The sequence below is a fragment of the Rana temporaria genome, chromosome 9 (genome assembly GCF_905171775.1).
Source record: "Rana temporaria chromosome 9, aRanTem1.1, whole genome shotgun sequence".
NCBI classification, from domain to species: domain Eukaryota; kingdom Metazoa; phylum Chordata; class Amphibia; order Anura; family Ranidae; genus Rana; species Rana temporaria.
Genome location: NC_053497.1, coordinates 53,262,428 through 53,280,665, shown reverse-complemented (window position 1 = coordinate 53,280,665; position 18,238 = coordinate 53,262,428). Strand labels below are relative to the sequence as shown.

Here is an 18,238-nt window from a genome sequence, read left to right as displayed (position 1 = left end):
CTGGAGAGGAAATGATAAAAAAATATAAAAAGAAGACATGTATAGCATTAAAATGTGATGTGGGTTCCCCTACTTCAAAAGTTTTTTTTGTTGTTTTTTTGCTTGGAGATTTTTCCTTACTTCCAATGTGTCAGCAGGACAGGAAGTGGGGAGAATTCCCAATAGAGTCACCCAAAGTAATAAAAACAGATAGAAGTTCTCTCCTTTTTCAATTTCAAAAAAAAGTTTTGACAGGATTTACATTTTAATGAGATATTTAAATACTCAGAAGATTGGCTCTGCCTTATGGAACAAAAAGCATTGGTGTATGCCTAAATAGGGCTGGTAGCAACAATTCACTTCTATGGCTGTCTGTACGCTCCACTTATGGCTCCCAGGCTTGGATAAATGCCAGATTTTTACGCTAGAGAATGTTTAAATCCACAAGCCATCTGTGTGAGTTCACCAAAATGACATTTTCTGCAGGTGAATATTCCAGGTGCATTTGTTTTAAAAACGGTAAATGATTCATCACCAGTGAATGTTTGATGAAAGGCACATTCATTGCTTCAAAAAAAAATGTGCCTTAGAGATACACCTTTGGTACAATAATCCTATTTATTATAGTCAGATGTGTTTAAAGGAGAATGTAGCTTAATCTCACATGTGAGGTCACTACAAGGGATAATATTGACACAATCCATCTTATCTCACTTTATAGGCTGGTGTCATATTCATCGCTTTGCCGTGAATGTTTACAAAAGACTGGCCCAGGTCTGGCTGTCCAGAGTAAGTGCCGGTTCACACTACAGCGACATGAATGTCGGCACGACTTTGCTAGGCAACTTCGAGGCAACTTCAAGGCAACTTCGGGGCAACTTCAAGTCACCTCCAGGACAGGCAACTTTGCCAGTGGCCAATCAAACAATAATCAGCTCTGTGGGAGGGAGGGGTTTGCCTGAGAAAACTATTTTCTCTTCCTGTAAAGTTGCTTTAGTTAAGACAGTGATCTGACTTTGGAGGCGACTTCCATTGAAATCTATGGGTAAAAGTCGCCTAGAAGTTGCCTTGAAGTAGTACAGGAACCATTTCTGAAGTCGGAGCGACTTCTGTAGTGTGCATTATGACGGCTCTCATTCACTTTAATGTAATTTCTCATGTCACGCGACTTGGGGCGACACAAGTTGGATCCCAGGTCGCGGTAGTGTGAACGGGCACTTAGGGTTGAACATACCGGTACTCCAAGGGCTAGATAGTCACTGAACCCAAATAAATGACACAGAATGCCCAATGCTGGCACTAGACTATTTTAATGGCTGTCATCTACTTATAACCAGTTTTTGATAGCAAAAACAAGCAAAGGGATTATTAACCACTTCCAGACCTTAGGTGTTTTTCAGATTCGGTGTTTGCAAGACTAAAACAGTTTTTTCTGCTCGAAAATTACTTAAAACCCCCAAACATTATATATATTTTTTCTAACACCCTAGAGAATAAAATAGTGGTCATTCCAATACTTTTTGTCACACCGTATTTGCGCAGCGGTCTTACAAGCGCACTTTTTTTGGAAAAAATTAACTTTTTTAAATTAAAAAATAAGACAACAATAAATTTGGCCCAATTGTTTTATATATTGTGAAAGATAATGTTACGCCGAGTAAAATGATGCCCAACATGTCACGCTTAAAAATTGCGCCCGCTCGTGGCATGGCGTCAAACTTTTACCCTTAAAAATCTCGATAGGCGATGTTTAAAAAATTCTAGAGATTGCATTTTTTGAGCTACAGAGTGGCTCTAGGGCTATAATTATTGCTCTCGCTCTAACGATCGCGGCGATACCTCACTTGTGTGATTTGAACACCGTTTTCATATGCGGGCGCTACTCGCGTATGCGTTCGCTTCTGCGCGCGAGCTCGTCGGGACGGGGCGCTTTAAAAAAAAATGTTTTTTGTTTTCTTATTTATTTTTATTTATTTTATTATTTTTTACACTGAAAAAAAATAATAATAATTTGATCACTTTTATTCCTATTACAAGGAATGTAAACATCCCTTGTAATAGAAAAAAGCATGACAGGTCCTCTTAAATATGAGATCTGGGGTCAAAAAGACCTCAGATCTCATATTTGGGCTTAAATGCAAAAAATAAAAAAAAATAAAAAATGTCATTTTTTCAAATGACCAAAAAAAAAATTTGTCTCTTTAAAAGGCTGGGCGGGACTGACGTTTTGACGTCACTTCCGCCCAGCCGAGCTATGGGGACGGGCGAAGGAGATTTTTCCTTCAGTCTCGTCCCCGCTCACCAGCCGACAGCACCCGATCGCCTCCGCCGCTACCGACGGCTCCGGTAAGCGGCGGAGGGCGCGGGAGAGCGGCGGGAGGGGGGGGCCCCTCTCCCGCCACCAATAACGGCGATCTCACGGTGAATCCGCCGCGGAGACCGCCATTATCGGATTCCAGACCGCGCACACTAAAGATTGATACCTCGGTTGTGACAGCAGCTGCTGCCGTTACCGAGATATCAATCTTTAAAAATAGGACGTACATCGTCGTGCGCAGGTCTGGAAGTGGTTAATAATAATAATAGTAGCTTATATTGAAACTTGAGTCATTTAAACTGTTGTAGTTGGTTTCTTTAGTTTTATTCCGTTTGTATAAGCTGGTTAATGAAATCACACATTGGGGGTTATTTACAAAAGGAAAATCCACTTTGCACTACAAGTGCAAACTACAAGTGCAAAGTGCACTTGAAATTGCACTGAAAGTGCACTTGGAAGTGCAGTCGCTGTAGATCTGAGGGGGACATGCAAGGAAAACAAAAAACAGAATTTTTGCTTGCACATGATTGGATAATAAAATCAGCAGAGCTGCCCCTTATTTCAGATCTTTCCCCTCAGATTTACAGTGACTGCACTTCCAAGTGTACTTTCAGTGCAAGTTCAAGTGCACTTTGCACTTGTAGCGCAAACTGGAGTTGCCTTTAGTAAATAACCCCCATTGTCTGGCTTCTGTAATGAACTAAAAGCCTCCTTTTACCTATCTTAATCCTTTAAATTTGTAAATATTCAGAGATCCTGAAATTCGTTCAAGGCTTTCTCCTGGCTCTCGTGGTGCTGGTTACATGACCACTTGCCTTGGCAGTGGTCACATGAGGGCAATTAGTGGACTAATATTCAGGCAAAGGCAGGCAACCAGCAGCTCAGTATAAAATAACGCCACTACCCCATTCAGTTTGCAGTTGCCTTCACACAAAATATCCCCAAAATCTCAAGATTCACAGGTTGTTTCTATAAGCAATTACATTTTCTATGTATAACACAATCTGAAAGTCAAATTCTACTCAACGCGAATGAAAAATCGGTTCATACGGGATTCTAAGTCCAAATAAATTGCTGCATATACAATTATACTTCTGACAGTAGTCCCTCCACTGAACATGATGTATGAAAGAGTAAAGCTTTGTACACACGACCGGTTTTCCCGCTGTAATAAATTCAGACGGAATTCCGCTCAAGCTGTCTTGCCTACGGTCTTGCCCAGGGTCACACCAAATTCCGACCGTCAAGAACGTGGTGACGTACAACACTACGACGAGCCAAGAAAAATGAAGTTCAATGCTTCCGAGCATGCGTCAACTTGATTCTGAGCATGTGTGGTTTTTAGTCCGTCAGAATTGCATCCAGACGAATGGAAATTCCAATCAAAATTTTTTGCATCGGAAAAATTGAGAACATGTTTTCTATCTAATTTCGTCAGAATTTCCGACTGAAAAAGTCAGATTGGGCATACACACGGACGGAATTACCGATGAAAAGCTTCTGTCGTACTTTTTCCGTCGGAAATTCCGCTTGTGTGTACTGTACAAAGCATGAGATGTTATTATTCCACTTAGTTCTAATGTCAAAAGGTAACCCACTATCCTTGAATGATGCCTGTTCATATGGATGGATTATCTATTGGTCTCAGTTCTACTGGATGCATCATCCAATTGACCCACTCCTGAGTACCTGTAAACATCCTCCTAGCTCATTCATCAAACAGTGATAGCTCTCCTGGCTGGATCATCGGATGGTCTCAGCTTTCCTGGTGGGATCATCTGAGGCCTCGTACACACGTCCGAGGAACTCGACGGGCAAAACTCATCGTTTTGCTCGTCGAGTTCTGTGTGAAGCCGCCGAGGATCTCGGCGAGCCAACTTTCCTCATTGAACAGCGAGGAAATAGAGAACATGTTCTCTATTTGGCTCGACGAGTAACTCGTAGGCTTCCTCGGCCGAAAGTGTACACACGCCGGGTTTCTCGGCAGAATTCAGCTCCGATCGAGATTCTGGCTGAATTCTGCCGAGAAACTCGGTCGTGTGTATGAGGCCTGAAAGTTTGAGCTCTCCTCCTGTATCATCCAATAGTCTCAGCTCTCCTCCAGGATAATCTGATGGTCTCAGCTCTTCCAGATCATCGGACAGTCTCAGTTCTTCTCCTGGATCATGCAATGGTCTCAGCTCTCCTGGATGGATCATTTGATGGTCTTAGGTCCCACATGACCCAAATACAGAGCACCTGGGCACATCCTCCTGGTTGGATCGTTCAACAGATCTCCTGGCTGGATAAACCATCAGCTTCAGCTCTGCTGGCTGGTTCATACAACGTTCTTAGATCTCCTGGCCAGATCATCCAATGTTCTCGGCTCTCTTTGCCAGATCATCTAATGGCTCCGTTCTCCTGGCCAGATCCTCTGATAGTCTCAGCTCGCTTCTCTGGATCATCTGATGGTCTCAGCTGATGTAATCAGCAGCAAAGCCTACATTTTGACCACCCCCTGCAGTGTAGACCACCTGGCCAATGCCTGGGCATCCGGCTACCTGGCTAGATGTTTAAGGAGCCCAGAACAACTGTTTTGGGGTTTCTTTTAGCATCTACGAAATTAGGGAGTATGGTGGGCTGAGAATATGTTATTTTAATATAGGTCCATACTAAGATATCCAAAGATATTTAAAGGGGTTGTAAAGGGTCGTTTTTTGTTTTTGTTTTTCGAAATAGGTTCCTTTAAGCTAGTGCATTGTTGGTTCACTTACCTTTTCCTTCGATTTCCCTTCTAAATGTTTTTTTTCTTTGTCTGAATTTCTCACTTCCTGTTCGTTGTTGTAGTTGGTTTCTTTAGTTGTATTCAGTTTTTATAAGCTGGTTAATGAAATCACACATAGGGGGTTATTTACGAAAGGAAAATCCACTTTGCACTACAAGTGCAAACTACAAGTGCAAAGTGCACTTGAAATTGCACTGAAAGTGCACTTGGAAGTGCAGTCGCTGTAGATCTGAGGGGGACATGCAAGGAAAATAAAAAACAGCATTTTTGCTTGCACCTTCAGTGCAAGTTCAAGTGCACTTTGCACTTGTAGTTTGCACTTGTAGCGCAAACTGGAGTTGCCTTTAGTAAATAACCCCCATTGTCTGGCTTCTGTAATGAACTAAAAGCCTATCTTAATCCTTTAAATTTGTAAATATTCAAAGAGACCCTGAAATTCGTTCCAGGCTTTCTCCTGGCTCTCGTGGTGCTGGTTACATGACCACTTGCCTTGGCAGTGGTCACATGAGGGCAATTAGTGGACTAATGTTCAGGCAAAGGCAGGCAACCAGCAGCTCAGTATAAAATAACGCCACTACCCCATTCAGTTTGCAGTCGCCTTCACACAAAATATCCCCAAAATCTCACTTCCTGTTCTAAACATCACTTCCTGTTCCTCCTCAGTAAGCTTGCCCCCATCATCCGAGCTGTTCTGGCTGGTGGTTAGTCAGCGTGCTCGTCCCCTCCCATGGCACTACATCCCTGCGGGGAGACACTGAACGTTCACAGCGTTTTCCCGCAGGGATGTAGTCCCAGGGGCGAGCACACTGACTAACCCCCAGCCAGAACGGCTCAGATGATGGGAGCAAGCTTACTGAGGAGGAACAGGAAATGAGAAATTCAGACAAAGAAAAAAAAACATTTAGAAGGGAAATGGAAGGAAAAGGTAAGTGAGCCAACAATGCACTAGCTTTAAGAAACCTGTTTAGAAAATAAAAAACATACCTTTATAACCCCTTTAAGAAAGGTTAGCTTCTATAACAATCAATCATCTTATGGAATGCTTATGACGTGCAAGCTACTTTAACAGATCTTGGCAACCTATAGCTGAGAGCAGGAAAGTTAATATTTGTAGAGGTTTCATATTTTCATTTGGAAGTGTCACATGTGTCACCTGATTAGGGAATGATCTTCCTGGAAATGGTTTATGCACAGAGAGATAAAAGCAAAACCTTCAGAAAGTTGTAAGTGTTGGGGTAGAATTAGGGGGTAGATGCTGGAGGAATAACGATGATGCCCAGGAACATATGTATATATATAGCTATTTCTTGCAAAGTTGCAAATGGCAACAAAGAATATTGCCCTTTGGGGTAGAATGAGGGAGTAGATGCTGAAGAAAGAGTGATGGTGTCCAAGAACATATGTACAGTAAAACCTTGGTTTGAGAGTAACTTGGTTTAAAAGCGTTTTGCAAGACAAGCTAAATTTTTTAATACATTTTGACTTGATATACAAGTGATGTCTTGATATAAGCGTCATGTAGCGTCATGTCATAACTGAGTATAAAAAAGAAGAGAGGAGCCTCTAAGTGTAGCAATATGGTTACATTTAATGAAGGAACAACATTTAGCAACATATTGCTACACTTATGCCGCGTAGAACACGATCGGTTTGTCTGATGAAAACGGTCTGATGGACCGTTTTCATCAGACGAACCGATCGTGTGTGGGCCCCATCATTTTTTTATCCATCGTTGAAAAAACTAGGAACTTGTTTTAAAATTATCTGATGGTTAAAAAAACGATATAAAAAAACGATCGTCTGTGGGCACGTCCATCGGTTAAAAATCCACGCATGCTCAGAATCAAGTCGACGCATGCTTGGAAGCATTGAACTTCATTTTTCTCAGCACGTCGTTGTGTTTTACGTCACCACGTTCTGACACAATCGTTTTTTTAACTGATGGTGTGTAGGCGCGACTGATGAAAGTCAGCTTCATCGGATATCTGATGAAAAAATCCATCAGACCGTTTTCATCGGATGAACCAATCGTGTGTACAGGGCATTAGAGGCGCCTCTCTTCTCTTTGATACTCTGTAGCTCCTGCTGGGTTTTCCTTCTAATCCCCTTGTGGAGGCTTCTATTTGTGGATGGACATATTATGGTTATACAACCTATCACATTGCTATAATCTTATTATATGGACTATAAACCTATGAATAAATGGTTGTGGAACGAATCGCTTGAGTTTCCATTATTTCTTATGGGGAAATTTGCTTTGATATGCAAGTGCTTTGGATTACAAGCATGCTTCCGGAACAAATTATGCTGGTAATCCAAGATTTTACTGTATAATTGTTTCTTGCAAAACTGAAAATGGCAACAAAGAATATTGCCCCTTGGGTTAGAATAAAGGGGGTAGATTTTAAAGAAATAGTGATGGTGTCCAACAACATATGTATAGTTGTTTCTTGCCAAACTGCAAATGGCAACAAAGAATATTGCCCCTTGGGTTAGAATGAAGGGGGTAGATTTTAATGAAATAGTGATGATGTCCAAGAACATATATATAGCCGTTTCTTGCCAAACTGCAAATGGCAACAAAGAATATTGCCCCTTGGGTTAGAATAAAGGGGTAGATTTTAAATAAATAGTGATGGTGTCCAACAACATATGTATAGTTGTTTCTTGCCAAACTGCAAATGGCAACAAAGAATATTGCCCCTTGGGTTAGAATGAAGGGGGTAGATTTTAATGAAATAGTGATGGTGTCCAACAACATATGTATAGTTGTTTCTTGCCAAACTCCAAATGGCAACAACGAATATTGCCCCTTGGGTTAGAATGAAGGGGGTAGATTTTAATGAAATAGTGATGATGTCCAAGAACATATATATAGCAGTTTCTTGCAGGGCTGCAAATAGCACCTATAAAACAGAATGCTGCCCATGTGACTTTGACCTATAGATAATAACGATATTCTTAGAAAAATTCCTTTGTTATCAGCCCTTATGTCACAGGTATAGCTCCAGGTTGTGTTCTAGCTTCTTTGACCAAATCGACATTTGCTGATTGATAGGTACCCGCCGAGGGTATTTACCTATCAATTAATTGTTTAACAGCTAGTCCTAGAACTATATTGACTGGCTCCTGCATTCTGCATGGCATTGCCCACCCCTGCCCCATTGAAGTCACACATTTATGGCATGCAATTTTTAGACTGATCATTTAAAGTCACACTATGAGGGTATTACAAATGTTAAAAGCAGGTCTGCCAGAGCCCTCTAAGCAGATATCCCTATCAACTCTAAAATGCATATAGATAATAAATAAAGAATTATTACAGCACTGTAAGCTGAGTAGACTCACATGCCCTTCGCACCTGCACTTCTCTGTCTCTCCCTCTTTCCAGCGTCCTCACTTCTTACTCTAATCTCTCAGTATACACTTGCCACTTCTACTGTTTATCAGCCCAGTTCAATGACAGGTCCCGCCCTCTCCTTAAAGGAGACGAATGTCAACCTGCCACAAAAGGGTGTATGTGCAGAGGCACTGGCTGAATGTTTTTTTTTTTTTTTTTGCGTGTCTTCTAAGTAACAATGACACAACGTCAACAGACCCGAGGGAAAAAAGGAAGCAATCAGTCGAAAAAAATGCAACCACAAAAAGACTACGAACAGATCTCAAACACTGAGTCAGCCCGCCAAAGGGAAAATTGTGACCGTATTTGTAGACGGTGCTTCTGCAGATATGATTTGAGGATAGGAAAATAAGTAGAAACAGTCGGGTTAAACTAATTGGGAATAAAGGGAACGCAGAGTGTAAATGCAGTTTGTGTCCCCCTTTAATCCATGGCTTTGTATACGCCGGTCTTTTGTGTGTGTAAGACACAGTTCACCAGTCCTTTGTGCTCCCACAAAAACCATGGTGGGGGCGAGCGTGAGAAAGCAAAAGCTTAGCGGCTCACCCCCCCCCCCCCCCACGTGTTCAGCTTTTCATACAGAGCTGCACGCTTAGCTACCATGCCAAGAGATCAGAACGATACAATGATACAGCAAGACCAATGGAGTTATTCAGTGTTATTTATCATTATTATTTTATTCATATTATATATTAAGATGATGATTATTATTATTATTATTCAGCGTTATTCAGTTTTATTTTTTTATCAGTATTATTATTATATTTTTGTTTTCTTTCTTTATTTGTTTACTATTTTTATTATTATTTATATTACTAATAATAATATTCAGCTTTATTTATTATTTTTATTATTCAGTGTTATTTAGACTAGGCATTATTCTCAAAAAACACTCTAATCTCGAAAAATGTAATGCCGCGTAAACACGATCATTTTTCGTCATTCGTCGTTTTTCAGCATGTCAAAAAAACGAAGTTTTCCTGACTGACTCCATGGCAGCCTACGCTATGAAGAAGCACTAAGGCATAGTGCGAAACGTCAGCTTTTCTTTTGTTGTGCTGTTTTTTGCTGTGGCATGTATTTTGTGATTTTTAATTAAAGGAGGAGTTTTTTTGGAGTGCGGCTGTCCCAGCTTTTTTCCTTCATCCTAACCTGCATTTTGATTGCACTGCCTGCACCCTTGGCTCGGACCACAGGAATCAGATTACCTGGTTCTCTTTGAGCGGTTACCCACTCTCTCGCAGCCTACGTGTGGGTTAATCCCGCCTCCTCTCCAATGTGATAGGACCCCATACCCATAAAAGTTAACTCACCAATAGACTCAGTGTTCCTTTTTTTTCCTCCTCCATGGATCAAAATTGTTTTTCTTCAAGGAATGGAAAAGGGCACACTTTAAGCGGTGCAGCTCGGATCCCAGCCATGGGCGGGTGGTGAGCTTCCCAGCACACTTGGTTGTGGCTGTGGCGTGTGCTGAAGACTTCTAGGATCGGCTGGCAAGGTCCCTTTCTATATATTTCCTCCATGGCAGTCGCTTATTCGTGCCTCTGTGTTGTTTGTTTTGTGTGTGTATGGCGGCTGGAGCGCCTCTGCGTTCCAGCACGCCTGTGACTTCCTGATTCCCCATCGAGTGCCCCGCGCATGCGCCGTATCCATCCTCAGAGCGAGGCTTGGTCGCGCATGCGCAGTCCGTCGATTCCCGCGGCGGCCGCGCAGGCGCCGTGGGATCGCGTTCCACTGCGCAGGCGCGTTCGTGGAGGACGCGTGACGTCACCGGCGGGTGATTTAAAATCAGCTGCTCGCCTATGTTCATTGGGTTTCCCTTCAGGCGAGCAGCTGAGTGTCTGGGTGTTTCCCTTCTGGTTGCCAGGTCAGTGAATGTTGCTTCTGGCTTTTATTGATTTTACCATGCTCCTATTTTGGCTTATGTTTTATCTGCATGTATTTAATTATTTAATTATTTAAATCACTATGTTAACTTAATTGTTTTGTCTAAATGAATTTTCGTTTAATTAGTTGACTATATATTTATTTATTTATTTAAAAAAAAAAAAAAAAAAAAAAAAGCAGCAGCAATGAGCAGAGAATTTCTTCTTAAGGGGACAGCACACTTTTATTTAATATATTTTTTATTCGGCACCATAGGTTCCTTGTTGGTCCTGAATTGTCATCCACTGTACGCAGGTCCAGAGTAATTATGGACCAGTCACCGTCTACAGGCGGCCAGCCCTCACGCACAAGGTATGTGCGGGAAAGGGTTCGGGTTTGGGGCTGCTAGTCACATTTTCATGTGTGTTGACAGTTTCCTCCCTAAATGTTTTTTATTTAGCCCTTCCAATCCAGAACCGGAAGACCTTGCCAGTCCGCAACGCACTTCTTCTTCCTCAAAGTCGAGGTCCAAGCGTAGATCTCCATCTACTTCTTCCCACCGGAGGAGAAGATCACATTCCTCCTCAAGACACCGCTCCCACCGCCATGATAGTCGCTCTGATCGCAGAGCCTGCTGGGGATGTGACACTCGTGTCCCTGAGGGCAAATCATTGTGCGACCGATGCTACGCCCATGCGGTTAGGGAAAAAGAGACTGAAGGTCATCGCATCGAGTCTCTGGTGGAACGTGTGGTTCAACGAACTCTAAGAGAGAACATGCCCCACACGCAGATTCAGACCAACACTGACGGGTCTGCTTCTCCAAACTTGGAGATCCTAGAGGATCCAGGTCCTTCCCGGCCTCAAGCCTCCACTCCGGCTTTTCCTGAGGGTGACCTAGAGAGTGATGAAGAAGGCTTAGAATTTGACTTCGCGCAGGTGACGCCACTCGTCAAAGCGATTAAGGAGGCTCTCTTATGGGAGGAACAACCTGCTTCTCCAGCCAAGCAGAAAAAATATTTTAAGCGCTTGGGAAAAGAACGCCCTACGTTCCCGTTTCTGTCTGAACTGAAGGGTATCTTTGAAGAGGAATGGAGCAAGGTGGACAAGAAATCTTCCATGGCTAACAAAGCCTCAAGGCTCTATCCCTTCAAGCAGGAGGAGGTCAAACATTTGGAAAATGTTCCTCTGGTAGATGCGGCAGTAACGAGACTGGCTAAACATGTCACTTTACCTATTGCTGACTCCGTCTCTTTCAAAGATGGCCTGGACAGAAGAATGGACCAGGACCTCAGAAGAATTTATGGCCTTGCGGGCACAGCGTGCAAACCCGCTCTAGCTTTAGCGGCATTATCAAAGGCCATGGAAGCCTGGACGGAAAACGTTGATTCTTTCCTCAAAGGCGTTTCTGAAGAACTAGCCAAGAACTCAGCCACGGCAGAGCTAAAATTGGCGGTCGCATTCCTGGGCGAAGCCTCCGTTGACTTAATCCGCCTGTTAGCTAGGATTATGCTTTCTTCTGTAACCGCGAAACGGGCCCTCTGGCTACGCCCCTGGGTTGCTGACCCATCATCGAAGCAGAACTGGTGCAAGATTCCCTTTGAAGGATCAACCCTGTTTGGCAACAAGCTAGATGATGCCATCTCCAAAGTCACGGGCGGCAAATCTGGTTTCCTTCCTCAGGACAAGCGCCAAACGGGAAGAAAAATGCCTCAATTTCGGCGATACAGCCCGGACCGCGCTAGGGAAGCTCGCGCTTACAGGCCTGGTGGAAACTACAGAAGGAATTGGAGCAGAGGTAGAGGCTCCTACCGGAGACCTACTCCAACTACTCAGGCGTCAACTGGACGCGACAAGGGGAAATCTTTTTGAGACAACGCCCGCCCAAGCGGGTCGTGTGGGAGCTCGTCTACTCCTTTATCGGCACGTCTGGGCGGCCTCAATCAAGGACTTTTGGGTCATCAAGACCGTGACCTCAGGACACGCATGGTCCTTTTCCAGTCCTCCCTGTCCAAAGTTCATCTCCACCCTTCTTCCAGGGTCACTGGAGCAGAAACAGGTCCTTCTAGACTACATTCACCTCCTGAAGATTCAAGGAGCAGTGGTACACGTCCCAAAAGACGAACAGTTTCTTGGGGTGTACTCCCCTCTCTTCTTAGTACAAAAGAAGAACGGTACCTGGCGCCCAGTCATAGACTTGACATATTTGAACAAATTTATAACACACAAGAAGTTCAAAATGGAAACTCTATCAACCATCCAACAAGCAATACAGCCAGGCGACTGGATGATTTCCGTGGACCTAAAGGATGCCTATTTCCACGTCCCAATAGCAGCAGAGCTGCACAAGTACCTCAGGTTCTATGTCAACCAGGAACACCTCCAGTTCGTGTGCCTACCCTTCGGCCTAACAACATCCCCACGGGTCTTCACCAAAGTTCTTTTGGCACTGGTAGCTCTCATCAGGCTGAAGAAGATTCGTCTGTATCATTATCTGGACGACCTCCTGGTCCTGTCCCAAGACAAGACCCTTCTCTTGGCACAGAGGGATCAGGTCATCTCGACCTTGTCCGAATTCGGGTGGCTCCTGAACCTGGCAAAAAGCCATCTAGAGCCAACTCAGTGTCTAACCTATCTAGGTGCTCAATTCGACACAGTAAGGAAGACCATCTCTCTACCAGCAGAGAAGATTCCGGTAATTCAGGAGAGGATTTCCCGGGCCTTGAGTACTCGCCACCTAAGAGCTCATCAATGCTTGAAGATCATTGGGACAATGGTATCCACAACACCAATGGTGAAATGGGCGCTTTGGAGGCTACGTCCCTTCCAATCCGGCTTTCTCAGGCAGTGGAAATCAGGGAGCATGAGTCAGCGGATCCACATTTCAACGTCAATGAGAGGCAGCCTCTTCTGGTGGCTTCAACCGAAGAATCTGCTGAATTGTCACTCCATCGCTCCAGTTTCGTGGGTCACAGTGACGACAGATGCCAGTGGCTCTGGTTGGGGGGCCTTATGCGGCACAAGCATGGCGCAAGGCAGGTGGGACGCTCGCCTACACAATCCGGGCTCGAACACCCTGGAGCTTCGAGCGGCCTGGTGTGCCCTACAGTCCTTTTCACAACTGCTGAAGGGAAAGTCAGTAATTCTAAGGATGGACAACACCACAGCAGTATCATATGTCAAGAGACAAGGCGGGACTCGGAGCTCATCCCTTCTCCAGGAAGTAGAGCCCATTATGAAATGGGCCCAAGTGAACCTGGTCAACCTGACGGCTGTTTTCATTCCAGGCATTCAGAACTCCCAAGCGGATTTCCTGTCACGAACTCAGGTGGACGTCAACGAATGGTCTCTCCACGACCAGTCTTTCCGTTGGATATTATCCCTGGGAGTCAATCCCCAAGTGGATCTCTTTGCCTCCCCGAACAATGCCAAATTGAAGAATTTCTACACAAGGGGTTACTACAGCCAGGCAATCGGGACAGATGCCCTAACGGATCGGTGGTGGTTTCAGAGGGCGTACGCCTTTCCCCCGATCCCAATAATTCTAAAATTCCTGAAGAGACTTCTAGCGGAAGAAGTGGAAATCACAATGGTGGCTCCATACTGGCCGAACAGGCCTTGGTTCCCTCTTTTGGTTCAGCTGAGTCTTCAGGACCCAATTCCAATACCATGCAGACCAGACCTTCTCTCCCAGGGGACACTCCTCCATCCCTGTCCGGCTCAAATGAAACTAGCGGTCTGGTTCTTGAAAGGGAAAGGCTAGAATCCCTTGGCTGCGCCTCTCGGGTGATCTCTACCCTTATGAGCTCAAGGAAAGGAAGCACAAATAAAGTGTACGGTAGAATATGGTCTAAGTTTGTGGAATTTTCTGTAACCGCGGGCAGTTCCTTCAAGAACCCAGAAATCCAAAACATCCTGAGCTTTCTTCAATCAGGGCTAGACCTACCCCTGTCTGTAAGCTCACTAAGAGTTCAAATCTCAGCACTTTCAGCCTTTTCTGGAATCCCTTGGGCAACTCATCCACTAATCAAACAGTTTTTTCGTGGAGCCTCAAGATTGAGACCTCTGAGGAAGCCAAGATTCCCCAAATGGGATCTCCCGTTAGTACTTGACTTTTTGAATGGACTTAGTATGTCGGGACCTTCCCCGTCCTCGTTGAAGAACTTTTCAGCCAAAGTAGCCTTTTTGGTAGCTATCACCTCGGCCAAGAGAGTGTCCGAGATCGGTTTTTTGGGTCACAAGGAGCCATTTCTCACCTTTTTTCCAGACAGAGTGGTTCTGATACCTATGTTGGGCTCCAAACCGAAGGTCTCGTCGGTTTTCCATGAGAATCAGGAAGTAGTTCTCCCTACCTTTAAAAACCCAGATTCTGATGAGACTCACCCTCTGGATATGGGCAAGATACTCACTGAATATCTTCAAGTTACATCTACATTCAGACGTTCTGATCACCTGTTCATCCTGCATTCAGGCAAGAACAAAGGGAAGAAGGCATCTTCAAGAACAATCGCATCCTGGATCGTCCAAACGATACAACAGGCTTATTGTGCAAAGGGCTTGGCTCCTCCGCAGGCGGTAACAGCTCACTCCACGAGAGGGATGGCAGCTTCCTGGGCAGCAGCCCGTCATGTGGCGCCAGACGTTATTTGTAGAGCGGCCTCTTGGTCTTCTATAAACACCTTTATGTCCCATTACTGTGTTGAACCTGCAGCACTGTCTTCTGTAAATTTTGGTTTATCAGTCTTGTCGGCTGACGGGACAAATTAAATATATTTCTGTTCAGCATACCCACCCGTGTGTTGGCTAGTTATTTCCCACACGTAGGCTGCCATGGAGTCAGTCAGGAAAAAGGAAAATTTATTATCATACTTACCGTAATTTTCCTTTCCTGATGGACTCCATGGCAGACGGAGTTCCCACCCTGAAATTATGGAGTCGGGATAGTTACGGAACACTGAGTCTATTGGTGAGTTAACTTTTATGGGTATGGGGTCCTATCACATTGGAGAGGAGGCGGGATTAACCCACACGTAGGCTGCCATGGAGTCCATCAGGAAAGGAAAATTACGGTAAGTATGATAATAAATTTTCCTTTTTTCCAACTTCATCATTAAAAACGACGTTGCCCACACGCCATCGTTTTAAAAAAATGATGAACAAAGCGCGGTGACGTACAACACGTACAACGGCACTCTAAAGGGGAAGTTCTATTCGCCTTGGGGCTGCTTTAGCTGATTCCGTGTTAGTAAAAGACGATTCACACTTTTTTGTCTGTTACAGCATGATGAATGTGCTTACTCCCATTATGAACGGTAGTTTTACCAGAACGAGCGCTCCCATCTCATAACTTGCTTCTGAGCATGCGCGGGTTTAAAACGTCATTTTAGCCCACACACGATCATTTTTTACAACCCGAAAAACAACATTTTTTAAAACGACGTTAAAAAATGCAGCATGTTCGAATTTTTTTTTTTTACGTTTTTCAGAAATTGAAAAACGATGTGCAGCCCACACACGATCATTTTAAATGACGTTTTTAAAAACAAAGTTTTTTTTCATGCCGAAAAATGATCGTGTGTACGCGGCATTCGGACTATCAAAAAACTATAAATGATAAGCATACTGTATGTCTGAAAAAATATATTTTAAAGTATATTCTAAAAAATATATTCTAAAATATATTCTAATCCAGAGCAGCCGTTCAGCATCTATCAATTCTGATTGGTTACACCTAACGCTGAACTCCATTACATTTTTTTTTCTTTTTCTACAACCTTAAAGAGGAACTGCAGTCTGCTCACATAATTTGTAATAAAAACATCTTCGCCATTCTAAAACTTCCCTCCAACCACTTTGTATACTGTTTTATATATACTGTGATTCTGTACTTGCCTGCAGAAATCTCCCTCCACTGAGTCTGGCTGCAGCCATTTTAACTGTGGGCAGCTGAAGCTGCTGCCTGTTCACTTCCTGGATTTACACAGACACACACCTCCAGTTCTGCAGCACTTATTGGCCCTCTTATGACTCACACCCCCTCCTGGAAAACTCTCAAAAGAGTGAGAGAGAGCTGTGCATGATGTCATAATCCATTTGCTGGCAGAATTTTTTTTTTTACTATCCAAAGTTAAAAACAACAAGGGCAGTAGATTTAATAGATGGAAAGATGAAAAAATTACTGAAGTTCCGCTTTAACTTAGTCCATTTTGGCTCGATGTACAGTAAGTATTCATATTTTATATCCAATAGTCCACAATACATACAGTATAATGAGAGCCATGAACTTCTGGGTGCTGCTCCAGCAGCTTCCACTCTGCACACTGAACACAGGGGGGTTATTTACGAAAGGCAAATCCATGTTGCACTACAAGTGCAAAGTGCACTTGAAATTGCACTGAAATTGCACTTGGAAGTGCAGTCGCTGTAGATCTGAAGGGTAGATCTGAAATGAGGGGAAGCTCTGCTGATTTTATCATCTAATCATGTGCAAACTAAAATGCTGTTTTTTATTTTCCTTGCATGTCCCCCTCGGATCTACAGCGACTGCACTTCCAAGTGCACTTGTAGTGCAAAGTGAGTTTGCCTTTCGTAAATAACCTGCAGAGGCGCATTGCGGGCGGTATTAACCCCTTTTCGGCCGCTAGTGGGTTTTAAAACCGCACCGCTAGCGGCCGGATCCCGCCGCAATTCTGACGGTATAGCGCCGCTATACCACCACCGCACCTCCCGCCCCAGTGTGAAAGGGGCCTTAGATTGCACCCTCTGGTGTTTTCTTATACAAGCTCCTGATAGCCAGAGACCTTGTGACCTTGTGATTTCTGCTTGGGCTTTAGGTCACATGAAGATACTTCAGGGTCAAGATTTTTATCCATGACATATTTTATTTTTTATTTTTTGGTAACATTGACATTATGCCTTTTTGATTTTTGTGCAGGTAGACTTTTATTGATAGATCCACTTTAAGGAAAATGTTGCCATTGCCATTTCTTGCTGTGTTGTAGGATAAGCCGGCTTGTGTGTGGTTACCTTTACCCTGCACACCACCAACAATCTTCCTTTGTCCTTTGATTGCTCTCTCCTCCCTCTACCCATTCTCAGTGTAACGTGTTATTTGCAGATATTGCAGTGCTGTGAATAGGATTAGGCTCCCAGCCTGTCTGAAGACATTTTTCCCGTTGAGAATTCTTCCCGCTAATTAACTCCTATGTGCTTATTTTACAGGGACGTGAGGAATATCATTAACACACAGCTGTCACCTACACCCAGAAGAGACATCCAGAGTGTGAGCAAGGAAAGGCAGCCAATCACCTTTCTACAAACTAAATCCACGAGGCACTGAGTACTATAACTTCTGGGGAAATAGAGAAGATACAGGTGAAACTCGAAAAATTAGCATATCATGCAAAAGTTCATTTATTTCACTAATGCAACTTAAAAGGTGAAACTAATATATGAGATAGACTCATTACATGCAAAGCAAGATCGTTCAAGCCGTGATGATTATGGTTTACAGCTCATGAAAAGCCCAAATCCAAAATCTCAGAAAATTTGAATATTACATGCAATCAATAAAACAAGGACACATTCAGACAGGAATGTGGCTCAGAACAGGGCCTGACAGGAGGGTGATAGATGGGGGAATTTAGTAAATGCAAGGTCCATAAAGACATGGATAAGCAAGTTTGGGGTGGACAAGTTTTGTTGACTGGCCTGCACAGTCAACGATCTCAACCCGATCGAACGCCTTTGGGATGAATCAGGGCAGAGACCGCAAGACGGGCCTTCTCGTTCACATCAGTGCCTGACCTCACAAATGTGTTTCTGGAAGAATGGTCAAACATTCCCATAGACACTCCTAAGCAGTGGCGGTGCGTCCATAGGGACGCAGGAGCGCCGCCCCCTCTGGCTCGCTC

At 43.8% G+C, this 18,238-nt stretch overlaps 1 protein-coding gene across 1 annotated transcript in view; it reads right to left on the bottom strand.

Annotated features, from left to right (window-relative positions):
- Positions 1-8,546, bottom strand: part of VWA7 (von Willebrand factor A domain containing 7) — a 72,556-nt gene extending 64,010 nt beyond the window's left edge. The window contains exon 1 of the mRNA XM_040323489.1: positions 8,409-8,546. The gene's annotated coding sequence lies outside the window, so the exon portion shown is untranslated. The remainder of the gene's footprint in view (positions 1-8,408) is intronic.
- Positions 8,547-18,238: the final 9,692 nt, after the last annotated feature.